Consider the following 19,229-nt stretch of genomic DNA (forward strand, 5'->3'; position numbering starts at 1 on the left):
TTCAATGCTATGGCATAGCATTGTTCAGTGTATGCAATTTAAGTATTGCATGTAATAGTCCCCTAGGGGGAGAAAAAAATAAGTAAAAAAAAAGTTAATGTGATTTCACCCCCTTCAGTAAGAAAATTTTGAATCACTCCCCTTTTCCCATAAAAATAAAAATATGTTAACAAAAATTAAAATAAACGTATGTGGTATCACCGTGTGCGTAAATGTCCAAACTATGAAAATATTATGTTAATTAAACCGCACGACCAAAGGCGCAAGCGTAAAAAAAATTCCAAAAAGAACAATAGTGTGTATTTTTGGTCACTTCATATACTAGAAAAAATTTTTATAAAAGTGATCAAAAGGTGCCATCAAAATAAAAATGGACCAGATAAAAATTTCAGATCATGGCGCAAAAAATTAGCCCTCATACATCCCTATATACGGAAAAATAAAAAAGTTATAGGGGTCAGAGGTGGACAATTTTAATCATACTAATTTTGGTGCATGTAGTTATATTTTTTTTAAGTATTAAAATAAAATAAAACCTATATAAATTAGGTATCCTTGTACCCATATGGACCGACAGAATAAAGATAAGGTGTACTGAAAAGTGCACTGTGTAGAACTGGAAGCCCCCAAAATTTACAAAATGGCGTGTTTTTTCAAAATTTTGCCCCATAAATATTTTTTTCTGGTTTTGCCGTAGGTTTTGCAGGAAATGATTAATGGTATTACAAAGTAAAATTGGTGGCGCAAAAAAACAAGCCCCATATGAGTCTGTAGGTGGAAAATTTTAAGTGTTTTGTTTTTTCCTCCTTACCTTCTAAAAATCATAAGTGCAAAAATGAAAAATGGCCCGAGAGGGAAGGGGTTAAACAGAAGGTGGGGAGCACAAGGTCTCTAACATTCATCTCTGTGATGTCATCATGGAGGAGGGAAGAGGACTCCAGGGACAACCTGTGAAGATCTGGTGAACTCCATGATCAAGAAGCTTAAGGCAGAGATGGAAAATAATGGCGGTTACACAAAATACTGACACTTTGAACATCCAGTCTCAGGAGAATACATGAGCCAATCCCACAGAATGTACATTTTCTGTCTAGCAGAATATTTAGTTGAAAGATTCTGTGTCACTATTACTGTCAAAAATACCAGAACCCTGATGGGATCGATCCCAGTATAAGTCTTTTTGAGATAGCTGTCCTTGCTCCTTCATATCTATACAGAAAATTTGCATAGCGTGCAATGAGAATAAATAAAGTAAAAAAAGAAATGCCCATACACCAAGCAAAAATGACAGCCAGAGTGCCCAGACTCTCTCTACAGATGATGTTAGGGATGAAAGAAGCATCGGGCATGTTAAACTTCAACGCCCCCATTGTTTTCAAGGCAGATAAACCGCTGCCAGAGATGTCTGGCATGCACTTATGCTGTTGAGGGCGTATGGCCACTTTTACACTTTAAGCTTGTGGTAAAGTATTTACAATCCTCTAAGTCTGTCTTTGCAGAAGTAATAGGATTTACTCACTGCATAATTATGTACAAGAGGATCATAGATACTGGACAACACCATCATTACTGACTGTATCTATTATCGGGTATTACATGTATAGTGTATACAATGAACAGCTTTAGAGAGAACATATATGTCCCTGGGTGAGTGGAGCTTACAATCTAGTGTCTCGTCAGTCATTTTGATCAAATTGTACAATGGTCATTTGTGGTAGTGGAATGTAACTTTAATGCTGTTTAATTGCTCTTTATGCATCTTGCCTCCATTGGTGTTAGTAGTGTTTCAGTGTGTCCCACTACTTTGAGTTTATGTGGATATAATTGTATGGTGTTTGGGATTGTTTACTGTCATCACCATAGTCTTATTTACTCTGCTCACTTACCCCCCAGCAGTGTCTCCCCTGAGGAATTCACAAGACATTGTGACAGGAACACGTTGAGTGGTCTGGGGGTACATGTATTTTATGAGCTTTCTTCTTTGGAAGGACTGGTGTATATATGCTTTATCTGTTCCTTCTAAGGCTATATTAACACGTCAGAATTTCTGCATGAATATATAGCCAATTCACTTCATTGAAATTCCTGCAGCAGAAATTCTGCTGTGTGAAAGGGACAGCGGAATCCCATTGAAGTGTATTGGCTGTAAATTCATGCAGAAATTTCATGCAGAATTCAGTGCAAAATTCTGCAATGTGAACCCGGCCGAAGGTGTACGACTGCAGTATAATTACCTCTGTTATGTACGTGGTTGGTCAATTGTTTTGGTCAGGACTTCATTAGAGGCATCACTTCCGTCGTTTTGACCTTTGTCTTACCTAAGCCTCACATTGTGAATTATGGCATTATATTTTATTGAGAACATTAAATGTTAAGTTATAAGAAATTTGAGTCCTTCCATTACTATTGTTGACTGCCTTGAAATCATATAATTTTATAGATTAGGTTATAGATTACCATATATATATATATATATATATATATATATATATATCAAGGAGGGAAGACAGCACTAGTCCCTGCTCTTATGCCCGTGACCATCCGGATAACCAGTCCAGATACAGAACATCCAAATGATATAGGTCACAGCAAAAAGTATAGGTATCCATCCACAGCTAAGACTGTGTTCACTGTGTTGGAGGCTACTTTAACATCAGATTTCATATTTGACAAAAAGAATAATGGAACCCAATAGACCCCATTGGGGACCTGAGGTCATTGGGGTCCTCAGGTATATCTTCACATCCTGGTCCATTCACCCCCCTTTTCAGTAACCCAGCTCTTCTTTCAAACATTGAACTACTAGCTTTAAAGGGTCATGAGTCAGCCTCTCGACTCAGGCTTCGTGATGTCACCTTGGTTAAGGCTTTGTTTCCCCTGGCATTCTTCACCTCGGCACCACCCGGAGGTTGGTTCACATATGAAAAGCTTCGGCAGTACTACTCTTCTTTACTCCCTAAGGAACAGCTCCATAGGCAACTTACTCCCTTCAAACAAATGTGTGTCCTCTCCTCACCCCATTATCATACGATTTCTTTGATTTACGGAGTGCTGCATAGTTCAATTGAAAGCCTAGTCAAGCCCCCATACTTACTCAAGTGGGAATCTGATCTGGTGTGTGAGTTCCCCACCGATGATGTTTCTCGTATGTTTCTTTTGACTCATAAGGCAAATTCTGTCAAGGTGGTACCGATGCCTGGAACGTGTACATGATATGTTTGCGACGTCCCAGGTGACTTGCTGGCACTGTGATTGGGAGGAAGTCACGTACATGCATTCATGGTGGGACTGTCCTATTCTCTTGCCCTTTTGGGAGTCCGTGTTTGAACTTTATAATAAGGTCTCCTCTGACTCTATCTCGCCCCCACTTCGAAAATTGCTCTTCATTCTCTTGTCCCGGGTTAACTCTCACAGGCTAAAAGGGGACTCTTGAGACATTTCCTGGGGATCGCGAGTACTGTGATCCTTCGACACTAGAAATCCTCGGTGACACCATCCAGGGGAGAGTTTGTGGAGACCTTAAACAGGGTACGTAGAAGGGTAGAGTTGGTGGCTTCTGACATGGATAAGATGGCTCTTTTATTAGTATCTGGTTATCCTGGGAGTCCCCTGAGTTTCTCTCCTTGGTGGGTTGACCCCCATGGTTGAGTTTAGTTATGTAGAAATGCTCCCCTTCCCTGGATTGCCCTCCCTCTTCCCTCTTCGTTTCTTCTTTCGCTTTACGTTTCTCTTGCTTTTTCTTTCTTTCCTTCGTATTTTGTCTTCTCTGGCCCATGTCTTGGGGCTCTGTGCCCTGCTACATGTGATTGGTCACACACCAGTTTATTTCCTCAAAGGAGTCCGCACTTCTGCCTAGTGTTCCCTGCCATTGCCTTTTACCTGTGGTTGTAGGGTGCAGTGCAATTTCCTTTGGTGAACTGGTACTGACAGAATCTCTGCCTTGCTCATTTTGGTGTTATTATTGGTGCGGTCCTGAGTGATCATTTTTTATATTATATGTTTTTCATGTGTGACCTATTGGTTTATAGATCTCATTGTTTATTTTATTACTTTTTGCTAGACATTTAATAAACACAGATTTGCCATAAAAATCAGTGGTGTCTGGCAGGCACCATTAGTGTTTGTCATACATACACTGGTTACCTAGACATGACACCACTTCACTTGTCCACCACTTTACATAATGATTCAGCACGTGCATCCGGACAATAACTACTTCTGGGAAAATTTTTCCAAATATCTGGGCCCTCTATTTAACCTGTAGTGTCACCTACGGGTAGACCTGCCTCAGCCTGCGGAAGACGTACAGGCATATGTACCTGTGCTCATATATGGTCATGGTATGCTGTGATGACATCACTAAAATATAGATGAGTCACACTTCGAGGAGGCGGACGCCCTACAAAGACTTTGTTGTCAACCTAATAATTGGGAAGTTTTAGCCTTGTAATTACTGACAAGAGTGGGGGGAAAAATGAGAGACTAATGACTGGAATCTATATACATAACCAGAGACTTGTGAGGCCTCTATGTTTTTATGTGTATTGCTATTCCCAGAGGCAAGGCGTAAAAAAAGAAATAGATGTTACAGACATTGTCCAGATCGATATTTAAGGGCTGGGAGAAAGAATCCAGCCAATTACGGAGATCACGTGGCTCGGATGAAGGTCCGATGGTGCGAAATCTGAACTCTGTAGAAACTTGTTGACTACAGACAAACAGGACTGAGGGGGTTAAACAGCCAAGGTAAATTACACATAGTTTGTTGTAAGGCCTCAGGGAACATCCTCTGTAACTACAGTGTTATACAGTCATGGCCGTAAATGTTGGCACCCTCGAAATTTTTTAAAGAAAATTTCTCACAGAAAAGGATTATATTGGCACCCTTTCAAAATTGGGGAAAAATAAGATTGTTTCAAGCATGTGATGCTCCTTTAAACTCACCTGGGGCAAGTAACAGGTGTGTGATATTCAAACTGTCGTGCAGGCTCAGGGAGCATCAGTGTCAGCGCGAACTATCCGTCGACATTTAAATGAAATGAAACGCTATGGAGGAGACCCAGGAGGACCCCGCTATGGAGGAGACCCAGGAGGACCCCACTATGGAGGAGACCCAGGAGGACCCCACTATGGAGGAGACCCAGGAGGACCCCACTATGGAGGAGACCCAGGAGGACCCCACTGCTGACACAGAGACAGAAAAACTACATTTTGCCTAAATGAACTTGAATAAGCCAAAATCCTTCCGGGAAAACGTCTTGTGGACAGATGAGACCAAGATAGAGCTTTTTGGTAAAGCAAATCATTCTACGGTTTACTGAAAACGTAATGAGGCCTACAAAGAAAAGAACACAGTACCTACAGTGAAATATGGTGGAGGTCAATGATGTTTTGGGTTGTTTTGCTGCCTCTGGCACTGGGGGCCTTGAATGTGTACAAGACATCATGAAATCTGAGGATTACCAATGGATTTTGGGTCGCACTGTACAGCCCAGTGTCAGAAAGCTGGGTTTGTGTCTGAGATCTTGGATCTTCCAGCAGGACAATGACCCCAAACATACGTCAAAAAGCCCCAGAAATGGATGACAACAAAGCGCTGGAGAGTTCTGAAGTGGCAGCAATGAGTCCAGATCTAAATCCCATTGATCACCTGTGGAGAGATCTTATAATTACTGTTGAGAAAAGGCGCCTTCCGATAAGAGAGACATGGAGCAGTTTGCAAAGGAAGAGTGGTCCAACATTCCGGCTGAGAGGTGTAAGAAGCTTATTGATGCTTATAGGAAGAGTGGTCCAACATACCGGCTGAGAGGTGTAAGAAGCTTATTGATGGTTATAGGAAGCGACTGATTTCAGTAATTTTTTTCCAAAGGGTGTGCAACCAAATTTTAGGTTAAGGGTGCCAATAATTTTGTCCAGCACATTTTTGGAGTTTCGTGACATTATGTCCAATTTGCTTTTTTTCATCTCTTTTTTGGTTTAGTTCCAATACACACAAAGGGAATAAACATGTGTATAGCAAAACATGTGTTACTGCAATCCTTTTTTGTGAGAAATACTTCATTTTCTTGAAAAATTTCAGGGGTGCCAACATTTACGGCCATGACTGTATGTTAGGGATCGACCGATTATGGGCCGATATTCACGATTTTCTAAGTTATCGGTATTGGCAATTACCTTGCCGATAATGCAGGCGCTTAAATCAATGAACTGCATCGGCTTTTCGGGGCCAGAGACCGCCGCCACCCGCTTCTCTCCCCCTGCCTGTCCTGAGTCCAACCACCGCTGCTGCCCGATTGCCTCCCCATGCCTATCCTCTGGCCAGAGACCGCCGCTGCCCCATTGCCTCTCCCATCCCCGATTTTATAATTACCTGTTCCCAGGGTCAGCGCTACTTCTGGCTCTGGCAGCGTCCTGCGCTGTTGCTGTGTCCTGCACAATGACGAGTGACGTCCTCAATGCGACGTTCACAGTCAGTGGCCCGGCGCAGAGTGACAGCTCAGGACGCCGCCGGAGCTAGAAGTAGCGCGGACCCTGGGAACAGGTAATTATAAAACCGGGGAAGGGGAAGGCAATGGGGCAGTGGCAGTCTCTGGCCAGAGGATAGGCAGGGGGAGGCAATCGGGCAGCGGCCGATACTACCATACTACCTTAAAGTTCAATTTATTGACTCCTTCAAGAGTCCATATACCACTGAGTCTCTTTAATGCTGCATCGAAGGGATCTCTCTGGCCAACCATGACCCTGATGAAGTACAAGAACCCCCTAAACTGCTCTAGAGGACTCCTACCTTTGGAGGAGACTCTGGTTTGACTAGTATCAGAATGTTCTTCCTTTTGGAGGAGATTGTTATATTTAATAATCATAAATTCAAGCTACAGAGGGCACCAGATGAAACGAAAGAAAGTAACCATTGAGTAAAATCATCCATCCATCAGTGTTTCCCAACCAGGGTGACTCCAGCTGTTGCAAAACTACAATTCCCATCATGCATTTGGCTGTCCGGACATGCTAGGAACTGTATTTAATAGGAGTAAAAGAATGTGTCTGCACTCACCATCTAGTTGCAGTAAAAGTCTAGGAACCGGAAGATGCGTCTGTGACGCAAAACGTTGCTGTTGTCCCAGTGATCCGCCCCTGCTCCGGCTGCCTTCCCTCCCTGCACCGGGTGAAGTCAGCTTTTTGTATGGACATACCACATGAAAGTCTGACTTTTACTGCAATTAGATGGTGAGTGCAGACACATTCTTTTTCTCCTTTTGGATATTTTGTGGAATTGCTATGTTCTGCTAGTATCTGGCACCCCATTTTTCCTTTGTTGGGATCTCTCTTACTGTGCTAAACAAGGCTGCAACTATTAGTGGTGCATTGCCCATCCCCCCACCTCTAGACTATTTTGGATGCTAGGATCTGTAGTTTGGCAACAGCCGGAGGCCCCCTGATTGAAAAATAAAACACTGCATTAAATTCTATTAGCAAAAAAGAAGTAATGAAAAGTGCTCACCTCCTCCGTGCACATGCAGTCAGTCCTCCTTCACTGTCTCCAGGATAGAAAAGTCCAGAGTAGTCACAGCACTGGTAAAAACATCCATTTATAAATGTTTTTACCAGTGCTGTGACTACTTTGAATTTTTCTATTAAACTCTATTACTTCCACTAGTTATTTAAGGGAATGTGTGATCAGAAAATTACCTATTGTTTTCAATCGAAAACTTATGGATATTTATTTATTTTTTTCCCCCATTTTACTACACTATATGTTAAAATAATCCTGAAAGCGTACCTCTCATATACTTAGAAATATTAAAAATAATAATTAGATGTTATTTTTATGTGTCTAGTCCCTACATTTCTGACAAAAACTTTCTATCTGTTGCTCACTTAGTTTGTCATCCTGTGTTCTGGAGGTAGCATGTCCTACTCTGTATGACTCATCTTCCTCCCTGAGTCTGCTGTGCTGTGTCTCTTCATCCAATCACTGAGGCTGCTCTGTAACCCCCTCCTCTCTGCTGCAGTCTGATAGGACAGGAGAGAGCACAGAGGAGTGCTAGTCCCATCCCGTGCTTCAGCTCAAAGATGATGCTGCAGCCAAATAGGATTATGTTCTGGATGGTATGAGGACCCCTAGATTTTTTTTTTCTTATATAAGCCATGCTTTCTATAAGGAAACACATTTTTCTAATGAAGTATATTACAAGGCTTAATGTTTTGCCAAGATGTACAACATATAAAAAGGATTTGAATCTGACAGCGCCCATTGAAATCTTGCAGTTGCCATTTTGGCCACTTGGCTTAAAACTAAGCGGAGATTTCAAGTTCTGTACAAATAATTTCCTATCCTTTACTCCTTATCAACATACAGTGAAAGGTGACATCAGTGTATAGATAACAGTGGTACACACAATAGCTGTTCCTCCAAGCTCAGCATCCCCTCTGCAAAGGTCACAGGGCACACCCAGACAACTTCTCTATTGATCTGAGTGAAACAGCTTCAGTCTATTGTTGCTGTAAAGCATAGATCTAAATTCTGTTGATGAAATCCCCCATAATAATGTACAAAAAAATGTAATAAATAAAAAATACAACCAGAAAATAAAAACATTTAATATAAATAATAAAAATTGGGTTATACTAATTCATTTAAACTCAAATTTCCAGACCTGAGAAAAAGTTGTGGTTTGTGATCCTAATCTTCAATAGAGTAGTGATTGTGTCCAGTATGTACAACTATCTCTTCATTAACACAGAAAAACTCAAATTTAAAATTTGACATGTCCTATAGCTGCAATATGGGGAACCTACTGAATATTAAAGGGGGTACTTCACTGGGCCAGCGTTCGGAGTACTCCACAGCTACAACACCCCCTCCCATAGAATTGCATATAGGTGGTGTGATGTCACGAGGGGGCGTGGCTATGATGTCACGACCCCCGCATACTCGTATGCTTTGAATCTCAATACTTTATGTGACTTTATTTATTTGGCAATGTCTCAGGCACATGTGACTCTTGGTAATTTCTTATTGGCACATTAGAGTGACCTATTACTGGTAGTTCTGTTCAGAAGATTTTGAATCATTTTTCTTTTTTACTGAGTAAATATACGAAATATGCACAATACACTAAAAAGTATTTTCCAAAAGTAGGATTAGTTGGTTTGTGGCTTATTGGCTGCCCCAATACCATATGGCAGGGGTTACAAAACTGGCAAACCATGATCCAAATCCAGGATGTGGACCCTGATATCTGGACCCTGCAAATCTAACATTGGTCAATGTTATTGTGTAACAGCGTCCTAAACTGAACATGATAAGTAAATATATTTTTTTGTCCGTTTTAAGATCTGAATTAATTTTAGGGGTCCGGTCTGGAATCTGATTAGGGACTGGTAAAGCATCTGATTAATGAACTGAAAAGTCTGGTCTTGAATCCATATTAATTTGAGGTCTCATCAGATGTCTGAATGAGTCTGAGGTCTGGACTGACAGTTCCACTAACAAATAGTTAATCTTATATACAATTCTATAAGGTTTGCAAAACATTAGCAAAACGACATCTTTACTATTGTTGTTTAGCTTAGCCCTTGAACTGGCTGCTGACTATAACTTATTCTTATCGAGTAACCCTGCCCTATGGCGTACACATTACTTCTGTGTTTTAAAGAATTAATCTCCCTTTGCTTGAGCAGCGGTTTATGTTTAAACTTTCCGGACGATCTTGTAGCCCAAGATCCGAGACACATGTGCAGGGCCGGCTCTTTCTATGTGGGTGCCACTCTGCCCACAGCAATAAAGTTAGCCCAGCATCTGAAGCATCCACCCATCCAGCAAAACCCTGCCATGTCGCAACCCCCCATCCCCCCCATAGTAAGGAGATTACATGAGGAGGAGGTTTGTTACAGTGTGTCACCCCAGTAGTAAGGAGATTATATGAGGAGGAGGTTTGTTACAATGTGTCACCCCAATAGTAAGGAGATTACATGAGGAGGAGGTTTGTTACAGTGTGTCACCCCAGTAGTAAGGAGATTACATGAGGAGGAGGTTTGTTACAGTGTGTCACCCCAGTAGTAAGGAGATTACATGAGGAGGAGGTTTGTTACAGTGTGTCACCCCAGTAGTAAGGAGATTACATGAGGAGGAGGTTTGTTACAGTGTGTCACCCCAGTAGTAAGGAGATTACATGAGGAGGAGGTTTGTTACAGTGTGTCACCCCAGTAGTAAGGAGATTACATGAGGAGGAGGTTTGTTACAGTGTTTCACCCCAGTAGTAAGGAGATTACATGAGGAGGAGGTTTGTTACAGTGTGTCACCCCTGTAGTAAGGAGATAACATTAGGAGAGGGTTTGTTACACTGTGTCACCCCAGTAGTAAGGAGATTATATGAGAAGGAGGTTGGTTACAGTGTGTCACTTCAGTAGTAAAGATATTACATGAGGAGGTTTGTTACAGTGTGTCACCCCAGTAGAACGGTGTCAAAGGGCAGAGCCAATGGGCGAGGTCAGGGGGCGGCAAAATTAGCTTTCACCTAGGGTGACAAAAATCCTTGCACCAGGCCTGCTCATGTAACCAGACTGATTCCTGAAAGTCCACTCCTGGAGGTCCCATGCAAGTCTATGGGACCTCCGTCATCAGACTTACAGGAATTCGTCTGGTCACATGAGTCTCTGAGAAGTTTAAATGTATCCTGCTGCCTGAGCGAAGAGACGCGCCCACATTACTGAATGTATAGAGCGCCAGAAACAGCTCCATTCATAATGTAGTGGCCATGCTGGATTACTACAGCTCAGATCCCATTCACTGTAGTTGTGTTACAGTATATACCAGTGTGGTCTTTACACAGAGAACTGTGCCCTCTACTTCTGGCCCTGTTTCTCTGTGTATTCCAGAGGAGGAGAATGTAAAGCGATCATCAAAACAACATCCATCAAAATAAATCTTTACTAACCTACTGATTACTTTCTTATCACTACTTTGCGGGTTCCATACTGTATCACTTACTTATCCTCCAGTTAAGTGGTCGCCAAATTGCAGCCCACCAGATGTTGCAAAACTGCAGCTCCCAGCATGCCCAGACAGCCTTTGGCTGTCTGGGCATGCTGGGAGTTGTAGTTTTGCAACATCTGGAGGGGCGCAGTTTGGAGACCACTGCCCCAGTTGGAATCACCAGAAAAGGAAAATCTTCTTGTAATGTGATATAAAAAAATATAAAAGTTATCAATGCGTTTCCCACCTGTCTCTTGGCTCAACCGATCTCCATGATTTAAGATCTCCCCCGGAGCTTACGTACTTTCGAAAAATGTAATTCGGTCTCCATCCCAGGAAGGACATACAAACAGCAGATCCAAACTTGTCAGCCATTGCCCTGTTAAAATAAAATGAGATCTCTATGTCATCAATGTGTACAATGTTTTACAATGCACGAATCCAAAAGCAAACACAGAAACTAATTATGATGCTATGGGGGATGTTAACAAGAGCCAACATTAACCTATTCATACAAAAAAAAATGCTTTTGGCCTTTTATTGCCTTTTACGTTTCCTCTGTACAGTTAAGTGGTGAAATGCCTTCGAAACACAGGAAATTATTATTTGCATCTGCAGATATACAGTAAATAAAACATTTCTATTTAACATTCCAAGAATCCTTTTCGTGTCCTTTTTTTTTTTTGTATTTTTTTTTTTTGTAATGAAAAGAAATACCACAAAACAAAAATATACTCCGGAAAACCAGCACCGCAGCTGTACATAAAGGGCTTGAATCCGGGCTGACTCTGAGACGAAGCTCCTGACTCCTAACTAAAAACAGATTTTAAGCATGAATAGCCCCAAAATAATTGAAATCTTAGGAAAACTACACACCTGTGTTTGCACATCCCTCCCCTGTAAAGTCTTGTCTTATGGCCGACTCGTACTTGTTAGTTTCTATCAAAAGATATTTGTGTCGTCGCTGTTAAAGTGCACCTGTTCACCGGATGCAGCTTTTTATTGTATTTTTTTTTTTTACATACAATTAGATTCTCCACGATCCCTATAAATGTATTGGCAATTACACATTATTGCTACACGGCGGGGCTTGGATTCGCATCGTGGGACGCGCCCGTCACTCACCTCTGCCTTCGCGTCTCAGCTCTGGCACGCGTGCCCCCGCCTCCAAGGGCGCGCACGCCGGAGCTCTGAAATTTAAAGGTCCAGTACGCCCATAATCATGGATTTCACCTGTCCCATTGTTATAAATTTCTGCTCCTCCCACATACATCTGCCGGATCTTTGCTTGCCCCAGTGCCTTAGTGAAAGTGTTATACTATGTTTCCTTGCCATGTACCAGACGCTGTATTCCGTGACCTGACCGTGTACCTTGCTGCCTGCCTACTGACCTTCTGCTATGTTCCTGTTTACGCTCCTGTCCTGACCTCCTGCTACCCAGACTACGTCCTGTCTCTTCCTTTCTGTACCTTGCATCTCCTCAGCCGCCTATGTGGTCAAGTTGTGCCTGGGGTAGCGACCTGGGTGCTGCCTGCCGCAGCAAGACCATCCTGCTTTGCGGCGGGCTTTGGTGAAAACCAGTGGCACCTTAGACTCTGCTCCCTGGCATGGCCCGCGTCATCTGCAACACAGGTCCAGCGGATCTACGATCTCTCATGTTCCTGACTACTGTGGTCGAGCGGATCTACTTCCTCCCGAGTGCCAGTCTAACAATTATCAAGAACACAGCCTAGCTATATGTTGTATAAAGCCTGTTGCTTTAGTATTATAATTATACTATAGTGCTCACATATTCTGAAGCACTGTACAGAGCTTGTCATCACTCAAATTGGTCCCTGGTTTACCTATATGTTTTTGGAGTGTGGGAGGAAAACCATGCCAACACTGAAGAACATACAAACTCCATGTAGAAGTTGTCCTTGGTGGGATTTGAACCTAGGACCCTGACACTGCAAAGACAACAGTGCTAACCACTAAGCCACAGTACTGAAACCTAAGCAGAAGTACAAGCACCCAGCGGCTACTATCCATTTTACTAAGTTCCGATGAATAGTAAACACTCAGCAACTACTGAGAGAACAGGTCGCGATGATAATGTCTCAGCCCTGGTCTGGAGATGGGTTCTCTGCTGATTCAGTGAAGAACAAGACCGGGCACCTTGAAGGTTTGGAATCTGTTTACAGTTTACTAAAAGAACTTAAGATGGTAATTCCGGTTGGGGAAAAAGCCCCTCAAGTCTAGGGGCACATCCATGATCATAAAATACAGGAGCTACAGAGATTAAGATGCCACATCTTTATTATTTGGTGGAAACAAATATATTTTTGGCCGCAGGATGTTGGCCTGTACGAGGGAAAAAAAATGCACCATTTTGATACACTAGTCAAAAACCTTATAATTTTATAATAGTATAGTGAAGCCACTACAAAAGACCACCCCTTGGAGAAGACCACCCGGTCATCTAGAACAGATTTCCAGTGACAAAGCCACCCCACCCTTTTCAACCAGAAGACAACTTTTCAATACAATTTTGGGTAGCCATCCCAAAGAGGTTTTATTGTTTTAGTACAGTTTTGTGTTCTAATTGGCGTTTGTAAATGAATGACACCATGACTATAGCGTGGTGTTCCCCAACCTGTGGCAGATCAACAACTCCCAGCATGCCCTGACAGCCAGGTTTTCAACAGGTTAGGGAGCACCTCTGAAGTACTCCTTTTAGTCGGGCATCTAGTCCGCACCTTAGTTTTAACAGGTAGAATATTTAAAAGATGTATTTTACCTGTTCACACCATGCTGCATATAACTGCATTCAAAACCCTGGCAATCTGCTGTAGAAAAAAAAAAAATGCAGCGTGTGTGTATATGACAGGGAAATGGTGGTAAAAAAATGACGCACCCTACGCTTTTATAATAAACCGGTCATAAACAATTAGGGAGTGTAGGTTCCCAGAGAACTGGACACAAAGCTAATAATCTGAATTTTCAATACTAGAAGGGAACAAATACAGAGACCGACTGAATGCCAATAACAGGTTAATTTTAAAAGCAAGATGAAAGGATGTTACATTTCCCTCTCAAACCCTTGTATACAGCTGTAAAGTAATTTACCTCCAATATAAAAATATTCGGAGCACAGCAGGTGGCACTGCTGCCTAAATGCCATCATCTTCATTCAGTGTCTTCTCTATCACACGTATGTCCTGTACACCTATTGCTTTCTACGTATTTATTCACATTTTTTTATTATTTATTCTACACTGAATCAATGGGAATGAACCAGAATGATGCTAATTCATATAAATGGCCTCTAGAATAGGACATGTATCAGAAGTGCCTGGATAAGATATTTGTGTTGAGAATTGTGTCCGCTGTGAAGGATCCAGATAACGTCATTGTAAGAGTTCACGACTCTTGGATGATTTTTTATTTATTTTTTGCCAGATTTGGTACCAATCTCACAGAAAAAAGAGCTGAGGCATGCCCCATTGAAGGGCACATTAGAAACATTGAGGGGAATTTATCTATAGTGTAGGTTTTTTTGTAGGGTTTTTTTGTAGGGTTTCTGTGTGTTTTGCCCCATATTTATTATTGTGGTGCAGGTTTCCGAGTGATTGTGGCGCATAAAATTTTGGGGCCACAGTGATAAAACCGCGTCATACACTGAACTACAGACTCTCAACAGGGACCCCTCTTGTGAGGGAACATGGAGACTTCGGAAAGCCTAGGAACGTCACAGAAATCTAAATGGTTTTAAAAAAAAATTGGAGCAAAATACATTTAGAACAACAAAAAAATTGTTAAAAAGATTTTTTAGAAAATCAAAAATGAAAAATGTTCAAAAAGGCTTTTAAAAAAAAAAAAATAATAATCTGATTGAAGTTTTCAAACAGAAAAACAACAATTTCTACCTCTTACATTACAATAAATTCCACCTCTTACATTGACTTGTTCAATAATTTACAGATTAAAAATTTCTAAAATGTACAGAGGACCTGAGGAAGCTGGGGGAGAGAGCCCAATGGCATAAGAACTGAATTGACCCTATTTATGAGTAGACCAGAGTAATAACTAAAATCAGTAATTAGAGCGCATTAAAGGGCCCAATGAACAGACTGTGTCCCCAAGGAACAGCAGAATGTCCTTCACATAAAACCATACTTAAACCCAACCAATGAAGGGGAGGACCAAGTTAGGGTGGCTAAGGGCTCAATGGCCAGGGCAAAAAGCAAAGGGGATAAAGGACACCCTTTCTGGTGAAATACAGTGGACAATCACCAGTTAACTCTCGCCCTTGTTACCAGATCCCAATAAAGGAGAAGAACAAAGGATGTAAAGTAAGGACCGAAACCCATACGCTCCATGAAAAGTTTTGGCAGTGTCAAACAAAAAGAAAGACCGCACCCCTATATCATCTGTAGGTTAATACTATGGATATTTTCCACCATGCATTTTCCTGGCATAAAGCCGGTTTGATGGACTAAAGACAGGAACATCTTCCCCAACCTATTAGCACAAAAAAGCTTTTTTAATGTAAAACATAAGCATTACATAAAAATTCTTGAAAAAATAATTTAAGTCATATAAATCATGACAAAACTAGAATAAACCATAAATAGTTTAAAGTTATCCATGAATTAAAAAAAAACAGAGATAATTTCTTTCAAAAAAATGCTCCCAGTCTGTCTCCAGGTTGGGTGTGGTATTAAAACTTGGCTCCATTCTCTTCAATGGAACGGAGCTGCAAAATCACACCCAACCTGGAGACAAACAGGGAGCGTTTTTTGAAAGAAATGAGCACTGTTTTTCTGTTCCTCGATAACCACTTTAAAAAAACAACAAAAAAATACAACAAAAAAATTCAGAACACACTACTATAAAATCAGACTTGTTAAGCTAAACATGTTTTGCTGGATTCTAATATCCCTAAAAACAAACAAACAGGTCAGGGGATTTTTTTTTTTTTTTGCGCAAAAACCTTTAGTTTAGTAAAGGGTGCCAATGTCCATAATATGCCCTTGTAGATAGCTGCACATGGTGGTAAATGAAGCAACTACAGTTCTTTATTATGGACCCATAGAGACTCACTGTATCATTTAATATATAACTTTATTAAAAAAAATTAAGCAACAATGTCACCTTGTACAGAAATGTACAGCTGGTTTGGTAAATATCCTCTTACTCTTCATCTTGATCCTTCCTACATTCATTTAACTATGGCCGGGTGCAGAAGACATTTCATGCCTGATGGATCATCAACCCGAAACCTAGTGGCATAAACAATTCTAATAAGCAGAATTAGGACTTGCCAAGAATCTGGATGGGAAGTATTTAGATTTTAATTTATTCTTAGAATTAGACAGAAGGCCAGTGACACTGAGGGCAGAAGCCCCGCTTATAAAACTGGAGGATGAGTCTGTAGTCATGGACTCTCTACATTAGAGACATACCGGCAAATCCAAAGACATGGACCAGTGGTCCCCAAACTGTTGCAAGTTACATCTCCCATCTTGCCCGGACAGCCAATGTCTCTCCGGGCACGCTGGGAGTTGTAGGTTTGCAAGATCTGGAGTCCACAGTTTGGAGACTAGACCAGTATAGTGCTACGTATTGATTTGACTCATGTATCTTACTAAATGAGTATCAAATAGACTATTATTTTCTGAGGTGTCCACTATATGGACTGTTGGCTACACAACTGAGCTGAGGGGAGGAACCTGGTATCTTGCAGCTTCATACGAGTATATAAGTACAATAGAAACAACTCTTGACTGCCTCCATGGTCTAAGTTTCCAGTAAGGGGTCTATAAGAAGTTAGCCGTATAGACCTCCTTGCTGGAAACTTAGACCATGGAGGCAGTCAAGAGTCATTTGTATTGTACTTATATACTCGTATGGAACATTCAGTACGGTGAATAGTTATACCTGGTTTGGTTCTCCATAGATCTTCAAGGCTCCAACAGATGTCATGTAGATACAGGGTGACTGCTCCCAATTCTTCTTGTGGGACATTAACACAATGCTGTGATACCTGCAAATCAAGGTGACAAAAAGAAGGTCAGCAACAAACTATACATTTTGTCAAAAATCTATCAAAATTGGCCAAGAAGCAAAATAAACAAATTCTAATTTATCCGATTCCCTACGATAGATTCTCCTCAGCCAATGATCACATCCGATTCACTTTCCTGTGGCTACCCAGAGGTCAGTAGTTTAGCACATGTGCAGGACTGCCGACACCTGCATTATTAGTATTCCTACGCTGCGGTCAGTGAGAATGGCGTGACCTCTAAAGTGCTTTACAAATATTACTGCTATTTCCCATGTATGTACACCACAGAAGACTGGAAGTTGTGGTCAGTACTGGATTCTCCAACTCTCAACCACCTGTCCAGCATCCAAAATCAACCAGAAGAGACAAGTGGAAAAATTGTCAATAGGGAACGAACATTCGCTAACCGAGGCCATGAGTCTGGTTAACTCTTTTGGTTCTACAAACCGTGTACAATACAGTTTACAATATACAAATAACTAGGAGCCGTGCTGAATTCTGTTATGCATACACAAATGAAGGCAATTTTAGCCACAAATGCCCCAAAAAATTATATATTTCGGGGTCTATAGCTTAATAGAACACTCCAGCAAAACTGATACACTGTGTTATGTCACGTACAGTGCCTGAAGGGGGGTTGATCCGGACACTAAGGGGGAATTTATTGTTGTGTTTGCACAATTATTTTGATATAATTTGAGTGGCCGTGTACCTTTTAAATTTTTATTTTTTGGGAGATACATCGGGACGACCGGTTCGTGTGTGATGACGCACTTCCTCTAGCCGACGCTCGGAGCGTCGGCTAGAGGAAGTGCATCATCACACACGAAAAGGTCGTCCCAATGCGTCTCCCGCTGTCTGTCTGACTCCCTGACCTGACGCTATATGTTCACAACTGAAGAATAAAGTACCCCACTGATTGGTGGGCGCCATCTTGTCTCTTCGTTTTCCTGCATTATTGTTACATTATAACCAGACCACATGTTGTCCTAACTACTGGGCTGTAATCTGAGCGGAAACAGAGTGATCAATTCCTCCTGCAGCAACCCCCACAGGAAAAATTAAGTATTATTCTGTTTGTACCTTAAAAGCAATCTGCTTGGATAGTTGAAGAGCTGCAGTTGGATAGTTGTTGGGGGTATAAAAGGAACTGTACCTTTCCCGGAAATGATGGTGGTTGCCACAGCCAAGTGTCAAGGAGGAGGTGCCAAGATTCTAGGTGACCCCTAGTGGGCGGTTTTCAAACGTAAAATACACACTGTTAATAAAAAAAAAATAATAATTAAACTATATTAGAGATATGTTGTAGTTCATAAGTACTACAACATATCAAAAATAAAAGTTGGTGACAGTGCCCATTTAAAGGTGTTGGTATAAACTCATTTTTGTATATGTATACTGTAAGGTGAACTGCTGCAGATATAGGGTGCATAATCCTCACAGCATATCCAACTTCATCTGAACTAACCCTTCTAGGGCATTTATAGATATAATAAGTAGAAGCTGGACACGGTGGTTGTTGATGTCCTATTTCCTCCAGTGCAGAGTAAGAGAAGGGTTTGTGGATATTAAGTTAACAGACAATTATCTCAGAGCCGGGGTTATCGGACTTGTGCAGATCAGTTGAAATGTGCGTAATTGCTCTGTCAAACAGCTGAAAAGCACTCGGCTTTTAGCTTATTGCCACTTTAAAATGAAATTCTTTCTGCAGAATGGTTATGCCTGATATTCAAGGCATCAAAGACAAGGCAGCAGGTCACCAGTGCCTCAGGCAAGACAGCTAACCTTTAAAGTGAAGAATGAGCGAGGGAAGGAGGGTGAGGGGCTGGTCTGATAAAGAGGAGAAAAATAGTTTTTTTTAATAACTCCTGTGGAACTATTATAAGGCAGGTATCACGTTTTATATACAAAAGATCGAAAGTTAGCTATATGGTCAACTGAAGTTTTTGGATTCTGAATAGAAAAAAAGTTTTCCAATCAAAGAAAAAAAAAAACAGAAAGAAAAAAAAAACATGCAAACTAAATTTTGCTAATATTTTGCTTTCATGTATAGACCCCAGACTTATTACAAGAAAGATCTTATTTTATATAGTTTGCGATATTTTAGTAATAATAGTGAAATGATGGAGGATTCAACAATTTGATATCCCTTTTCACTTGGGAAAGATTACCCATTGTGCTCATTGTCGCCCGGTGAAGGTT

The 19,229-nt window shown here is 41.2% G+C and overlaps 1 protein-coding gene across 6 annotated transcripts in view; it reads right to left on the reverse strand.

Annotated features, from left to right (window-relative positions):
- Positions 1 to 19,229, reverse strand: part of BMP4 (bone morphogenetic protein 4) — a 449,922-nt gene that overhangs the window by 112,075 nt on the left and 318,618 nt on the right. For all 6 annotated transcript variants that reach the window (XR_008848789.1, XR_008848785.1, XR_008848787.1 and 3 more), the window contains 3 exons: positions 18,184 to 18,285; positions 16,901 to 17,006; positions 11,226 to 11,357 (listed from right to left, as the gene is read on the reverse strand). The gene's annotated coding sequence lies outside the window, so the exon portion shown is untranslated. The remainder of the gene's footprint in view (positions 1 to 11,225; positions 11,358 to 16,900; positions 17,007 to 18,183; positions 18,286 to 19,229) is intronic.

The sequence above is a fragment of the Hyla sarda genome, chromosome 11, assembly GCF_029499605.1.
Source record: "Hyla sarda isolate aHylSar1 chromosome 11, aHylSar1.hap1, whole genome shotgun sequence".
Taxonomy (NCBI): domain Eukaryota; kingdom Metazoa; phylum Chordata; class Amphibia; order Anura; family Hylidae; genus Hyla; species Hyla sarda.